The sequence below is a fragment of the Rhinoderma darwinii genome, unplaced genomic scaffold (genome assembly GCF_050947455.1).
Source record: "Rhinoderma darwinii isolate aRhiDar2 unplaced genomic scaffold, aRhiDar2.hap1 Scaffold_523, whole genome shotgun sequence".
Lineage (NCBI taxonomy): Eukaryota > Metazoa > Chordata > Amphibia > Anura > Rhinodermatidae > Rhinoderma > Rhinoderma darwinii.
The window spans coordinates 119,772-127,530 of NW_027464072.1; the positions used below are offsets into that span (position 1 = coordinate 119,772).

Below are 7,759 nucleotides of genomic sequence, written 5' to 3' on the forward strand. Positions count from 1 at the left end.
ATGGTCCCCCCTCGCCGAAGCTTAGGGAGACCCAAACACACTCCTAGGCTTCTACCTGGGCTGCCACCCCAGTGTCCACCTAGGAGCCTGCATCCTAGTTGCACCTCCCCTCCGAAGAAGGGAGGCCGGGTTGCAGGGGAAAAAGGAACCAGAAGGCCACACATTTTCCCCCTAGACCTCAGGAGGGTCCCAAAAGGGCACCGCATCCCAAAATCCTTGTGACAAACGTGACAAACACACAGTGAAAAACAAAATTAAATAAGTGGATGTGCGCTGTGATACAGCCTGGACATCCGCCAGGTATAAAAAAATTCCTCATCTCCCAGCCAGAAGGCCGGGAGAATAAAGGTGTGTGCTCATATAGCGTGAAAGAGAGTGCGTGCAAGTGTGCCTTCACTCAGTGGGATCCCACCCCCAGTGAGTTAGGGCACCCCAGGGTCACCAGCCCTGGGGCACATAGCAACTCGGGCTTCCAAACTACCCGGCCTAATGACCTCGATCCGGCGGTCGCCTGGTCACCTACAAATGGTACCTTTAAACCAAATGCGTACACCAGAGCGATGACCGTTGTGGTTCCCTGCCCTCACCTCGGCGTTCTGTCATCCCCCTACGATGGCCCACGTACCACCGGCAGGGATGATTACTAACCTCAGCTTGAGCAGGTACTACACTTGATCTTAGCCAAAAGGCCGAGAAGCGATAACCCGAGCGGCCCTTGCCTTGCCCGAGCCTGTCCCATACTGCTGTTCACCCCTTGCAGCGATTGATTCAGCCTACTCCTAGGCAATTCCATGGGGCCCTGCAGGCTCACACACATTTACAGCTACTAAGCGGGAGGGAGGTGAATAAAGGCCGGAGAGGAAGCCAGACAGGATTTGCTTCTTTTGCTTGCACCACAATGCAGTGCTGAAAGAGGAGGAATCTACATAAAAACGCCTTCCTGGCAACGCCCAAATGCCCTCCTGCCATGCAGATAAACACTGGCAGCGGCAGCAAGTGCATGCCCACAGCCACCCCTTGTTCCTTCACACCTTGTATCAGCTTTAATCCAGTCCTGTGCTGCCTGCTGAGCAGCACTGAACAACACTGCCTGGGCCCAGGCTTTTATCTCTGAGGCAGGCCCCATTATGATGTCAGAAAGCTGGCTCTGGAATCCTGAGGGCTCCACTATGACACGTGCAAAGTTCCGTCTGAACTTTATATAAGACGGTGAGGCTCAGTCAGTCACTCAGTGTTGCCTGAGAGGGCAACACTGCAACAGCCGGCCGCCAGGCTGTCTTTTTTTTGCACATTTATTTGCCTCCAGGAGGCCACAAGAGGGAGACAAGGGACTGCAAAATGGAAAATAGGCATCCACCAACTTTACAGACAACTTCTCTTTGCTCCTACAACCTCCATCCTTGCACAGTTTGTTATTCTTCCAGGTAACATAGTAACAAATCCAAATTGCTGCTCTCTTTGTAGGCAAGCAAGGGTTTGTTGCAACTGCAATTCTTACTTCTTCTTGAAATGTAGGGACGACAGTACATTCCATCACATCCATCTAGTGTACACAGGTAGGTCCATTGTGGCGGGTAGGCGGCTGGCTGCTTTAATGGCTGTTTGCTGTTCCCCTACTCCACTCCACTCCACTATTTGACTGTGGTGCTGCATCAATCAGTGGCTGGCTCAGGTGCAGCTCTTTAACTTACCTAGGAGGGAGGGCGGAGAGAAGACAAGGAAGGTGAATGAGCTGTTCCAATGTGAAATGCCGGAAACACAGAAACACAGAAGACACACACACACACAACAAGAGGTGGCAATGTATTCATTAATTGCATTTAATAAATGAGCTCATTATCACACATGACTGTACAAATGCATTGTCCAACAGGTGTTGAAATAATGGGATTAAAAGGGGAGATCCCATCAGAAAGACAAAAACAATAGCAAACACAAATAGCACTTTTGGAATCTGATTTTAGTCAACACATAAGGGAAGGGTGCACCGGTCCTGGAAATACTGCAATACCAGGTCAATGCGTGGAGTGGACAGAGCAAGCTCTATTTCCATCTCCCTGTTCTAAAAATCCATTTAATATATGGTCCCCAGATAGGGGACGTATCAGATATTAAACTGATAAGAACAGATTTTTTTTTTTTTTTTATTAAACCATTCAGGTTTTTTTGAATAAAACCGAGAACTGTAGTTGTTCAAACCACCTCTCTATTTTTCAAAAAATCTCATCACTCTGGTTCATTATTTTATTTTTCCATCAAATACAAGATAAATCAAACAAAATTCCTCAAACTAAATACCTCCATTTTAACATTCGCCATATCCCTTCCGCATCCATACCTCTTTCTAGATCCCATTTATAATAAAAATACAATTTAGCCAATACCATACTAACCACATCCTCCATCTCAAATACTTCTCTTTTATACACATTCAAATTCCTCGTATTCCACAATACTTCTTTCACACAAGTCAGAAAAATCCACAACACTCTATCCTTTTCACTACCCAAACTACACAAACCAAACAAGACAATTTCATACGTCAAAACCTTCAAACCAGTCAATTCTTCACACAACCCACTCAACTTTTTCCAAACATCCTTTGCATGCTTACACGACCAAAACACATGACTCACATCCTCATCATCCCCACAACCTTCTCTCGGACACCTTTCAGACGCAACCAAACCTCTTCTTTTCTGAACACTCCTTACAGGCAACACTCCATGTACCGACATCCATAACAAATCTTTCTGCTTATTTGACACATCATACGTAACAATCTTCTTCCACACAGACTTAGACTCCATCGAATTCAAACCATTTACAGAACACATCACATTATTCATACACATACTTCTCACAACATTCTTTTCTCTCAAAAATCTCTCCATTCTTACATCCTCTAGCTGGAACTTTTTGATAAATTTTTCTACATACAAATACCACCCCGTGCACTGGAAAGCAATTGGTTTACATAAATTTCGTTTTTCCCAACTTAGACGCTGAATCACCGTTCCAGCTAGATACTTAGACATTCTGGAAGCCTTGGATTCCTTAAATAAAAGCTCTACAAAAAAACGTACACAATTGATTCCAATGAAAATCTCCAAATTTGGGAAATCAAGGCCTCCATTACGTCTGCTTTTCATTAGAATTTCTCTCCTTGCCTTCTCAATCCCGCTCCCCCATAGAAAAAGGAACAAAACTCTATTTACTTTTTTTAACATAGCAACAGCAGGAGGAAAAACCAGAGCAACATATAAAATCATAGGTAGAATAATACTTTTGACAATTAAAACCTTCCCCGAAAAAGAAAGATCCCTCATTCTCCACATTTCCAACTTTCGCACAATCCTACCACCTAACTCATCCCAACTTTCTTTCCCTTTCAGCTCATCATCAAACACAATACCCAAAATTCTCACACCATTCACCTGTTCCATATCAGAATCACACACTCGCTCATTACTGAAAAAAATTTTAAATTTGCTCTTACCCCAATTTATTTTAAAAGCAGACGCAATACAAAACATATTTACAATCAACTTCACTCTGGACATATCATACACTGAATCACACAATACACAAATATCATCCATATATCCCAAAGCTTTCACACGCTTTCCATCACACCCGGGCACCACCAAACCTTTCACAACCTTATCATTTCTAATCATTTGCAACAATGGTTCAATCGCACAAATAAAAAGGATGGGAGACAACGGACAACCCTGTCGCACACCAGACATAATACTAAATGATTCTGAAAAAAACCCATTCACCTGCACACAACTCTTTGCATTCGCGTATAATTTCTTCAACAAACTCACAAACTGAACCGGAAAACCCATTCTCTCTAACACTTTGAACAAAAACACATGCGCCACACGATCAAACGCTTTCTCAAAATCTAACGCACACACAATCACCTTCTTATTCCGACCCTTACAATCCTCAAGCATGTCCCGCACCAACGCCACGTTCTCATGCAATTTCCTTTTCGGTACCGCACATACCTGATCCTCATCAATTACACACCCAATCACATCTCTCATACGATTCGCAATCAGCTTGGCAAAAATTTTATAATCCGTATTCAGCAAAGTAATTGGTCGCCAGTTTTCTAACCGTCTCTTATCTCCTTTTTTATGCAACAGAACTACCATACCCTTCTTCATCACATCACACATATTCGTCCCAGAAAACAACACTCTCATAACATCAATAACATCCTTCCCAATTATATCCCAATATTTCCCATAGAAATCAGCTGGTATTCCATCGATCCCTGGAGACTTATTTTTGGCCATACTTCCCACCACATCCTTTACTTCACCATCCATAATCTCACCAAGCAAAAACGCACATTCACTTTCAGGAACAAAATTACACACAATATCCAAAAACTCATCATCGTCACCCATATCACACTTCTTCACATCATACAGTTGTTTATAAAAATCAGACACCACATCAATCACATCCTTACCAAACACCTCTTTATCATCCTTATCCAATAACACATTCATACCACTTTTCCCACCACACATTTTTTTAAAGAAAAATCTAGTGCACTTCTCGTGATTATCTCTAACCTCCACCTTAGACCTAAATATAATTTCTTTCCCTTTCTCTCGGAACCACTCCTTAATATCTTTTTTTGTTTTTTCCAAATCGTGTCTTACATCCATACCCAAATTTTTACATTGTTGAAGGAACGTCATCCGCATATTAAAGCGTGAATATTGCAATCTTTTCCTTCTCGCTCTTCTATACCCTATCTGTCTAAAAAACCCACCAATCTTTTTTTTCACCCATACCCACCATTCACACACATTAGAGAAAGAACTTTTCTTCCTAACCCAAAACCCATATTTTTTCCCAAACCTAGTTTTTACCCTTTCATCACTCAGAAAACTAACATTCATCTTCCATACCCCTCTACCATAAAAGAAATTATTTATAACAAAAACCCCCAACAAACACTCGTGATCTGAAAACCACACTCTCTCCTGCGCATAATCTACACATTTCATTGCTGAAGTAGAAAAAAAGAAAAAATCCAGACGAGAATCCGTTCTTCCGTCATCGGCATGGTACGTAAATGGACCTGGTTTCCTGGTGACAGCGTCCTGCAAAGCAAAGTCCTGCAAAATTTGATTCCACAAACTTCCGGTAGCGTCCACATTAGACTCTGTGGATCCAGCTCGGGCCTGCTTCTCCAGGATACAGTTAATATCACCGACAATAATAACAGGAACTTTACCATGTAGAAAAAATTTTAAACTATCAAAAAGTGCCAACCTATCAGATTTCACAGCATGGCCATAGATATTGATAAGCCTAAACTGCCATCCCTTATAGGATAGTAACACACAGACACATCTTCCTTCCTGAATGATTTGAGTCTGTTTGATGACAAACTCATTATTTTTGAAGAGAATACCAATTCCATCATTCCTATTTGTGGAAGAAAAGGACCAAATTGCTTCCCCAAACTTCCATTCTTCTTTCCTAGGCATTTTTGATAAACCACATTCTTGTACGCAAACAATGTCACTGCCCTTAGAGGCCAAAAAGTCCAGGACTGCAGCACGCTTGTGAGCAGAGGAGAACACCCGTACATTTTGTGAGACAATCTTTAATCTCAAAGACATGCGGGCATAGTATGGTTAGTGGAAAAGCAAGCCATGAAATAGCCAGAACATATCACGTCCCAGGGAAATACATTGCTCTTTCCAGATTTGCCACATTGACTTCACTGAGGAAACCTTCCCCAGGAGAGCTGGGTACTTCTGAGGCCACCTCAGATGACTTAGGGCTACAACTAGAGTCACTGTCCAGCAATGAGAAAGGATTTGCATGAGCAGAATCTTCCAACAAACCTATCTTCAGTCTCTTCACCGCCTTTCCAGATTTCCCCCTTTTTGAGACAACTTTGTGGAAAATTTCCGCACTAGTGGCACTAGGCATCCTGGCCTCCTTCTCGTCCTCCTCCGATATTGACCACTCCACTTTAGCTGAGTCTTCCGTTTTTGACTCTGGGCTAGAGAAAGACAAAATTTGCATACTTGCACCATTATCAGGGTATGCACACCCACTAGGTGGCGCTGTGTCTTCACCTTCCATAGGTATAACCACAGGTGTCTCATCAACAGTTGGCTCTGCAGGAGGGACCACACCCAACTCCATGCTGTCAGTATGTGAGGTTAGAACCTCTCCTAATCCAGCTTTCCCAGGGTCCTGAGAAGCAGCCACAGAAACACTGCCAGCAGGCTCTGAAATTACATCAGAAGAGGCAGCAAGGGAACTTGTTGTTCTCACCTGTCTGCCCCATGTCCTTCTCTCTTGCCCTAAGAAGGGAAACACCTTTGGGCATTTTCTACAGGTATGACCAGGCAAACCACAAATATCACACCTGGATGGGGAAATGCATGCACTAACCTCATGTCCTGTTTCCTTGCAATTTCTGCAAACCTTGCCTTTACATGCATCTTTAGTATGCCCGTAGGAAAAACATGATCTGCAAAATGATGGCATATCTTGGTAGTAAAGATATCCCTTGTTCCCACCAATGGAAAAATTAGCGGGAGGATTCATCACTCCTCCAATACAGCTGGAGTCAGGTTTCAGCCTGACCCAGTACTTGATATCACCATTAAAAACTCCCCATAGGTTCTTCTGCTCCACACCTCCTCTAACATGGGTACAGTAGTGAGCTAAAAAGGCCCTGACCAGCCTTCTATCCAGAAATGGGTTATACATGTGGATGGTAATACATTTCTCCACTGCTGAGAAAAGAGGTAGCACTTCAATAGATTTTAAAGCCTCATGCATATGTTTCTCCTTGAGCAACTGAAAAACATTTAGACAGTAGGCGGCCTCAAAAAAGGATACGTCATACGTAGCAATATTGCTGAAAGCTTGGATACAGAATACCTCTACCAATGTGACTCCAGCCAGGTCCAGAAGGATGTTCTCAATGATGTGCCCAGTAACCACTTCTTCTCTCCTCTGCTCATTCACCACAAAACGAATTGTATTCCGCACAGCTGCCATCTTGATGAGGAATGCCCAACGGCACGATGATCGCTCCCAAAAACGTCGGAGAGGACTCCACGAAAGACCGAACCCCCGGCCCAGACCAGGCAATAAACCTGATCTGAGCCAAAAGGCCGAGAAGCGATAACCCGAGCGGCCCTTGCCTTGCCCGAGCCTGTCCCATACTGCTGTTCACCCCTTGCAGCGATTGATTCAGCCTACTCCTAGGCAATTCCATGGGGCCCTGCAGGCTCACACACATTTACAGCTACTAAGCGGGAGGGAGGTGAATAAAGGCCGGAGAGGAAGCCAGACAGGATTTGCTTCTTTTGCTTGCACCACAATGCAGTGCTGAAAGAGGAGGAATCTACATAAAAACGCCTTCCTGGCAACGCCCAAATGCCCTCCTGCCATGCAGATAAACACTGGCAGCGGCAGCAAGTGCATGCCCACAGCCACCCCTTGTTCCTTCACACCTTGTATCAGCTTTAATCCAGTCCTGTGCTGCCTGCTGAGCAGCACTGAACAACACTGCCTGGGCCCAGGCTTTTATCTCTGAGGCAGGCCCCATTATGATGTCAGAAAGCTGGCTCTGGAATCCTGAGGGCTCCACTATGACACGTGCAAAGTTCCGTCTGAACTTTATATAAGACGGTGAGGCTCAGTCAGTCACTCAGTGTTGCCTGAGAGGGCAACACTGCAACAGCCGGCCGCC

General features: G+C 44.2%; 2 pseudogenes; both read right to left on the reverse strand.

Moving 5' to 3' along the window:
* Positions 1–631: 631 nt before the first annotated feature.
* Positions 632–701, reverse strand: LOC142721847 (U2 spliceosomal RNA; annotated as a pseudogene).
* Positions 702–1,977: 1,276 nt separating this feature from the next.
* LOC142721888 (U2 spliceosomal RNA) lies at positions 1,978–2,181 on the reverse strand (annotated as a pseudogene).
* Positions 2,182–7,759: the final 5,578 nt, after the last annotated feature.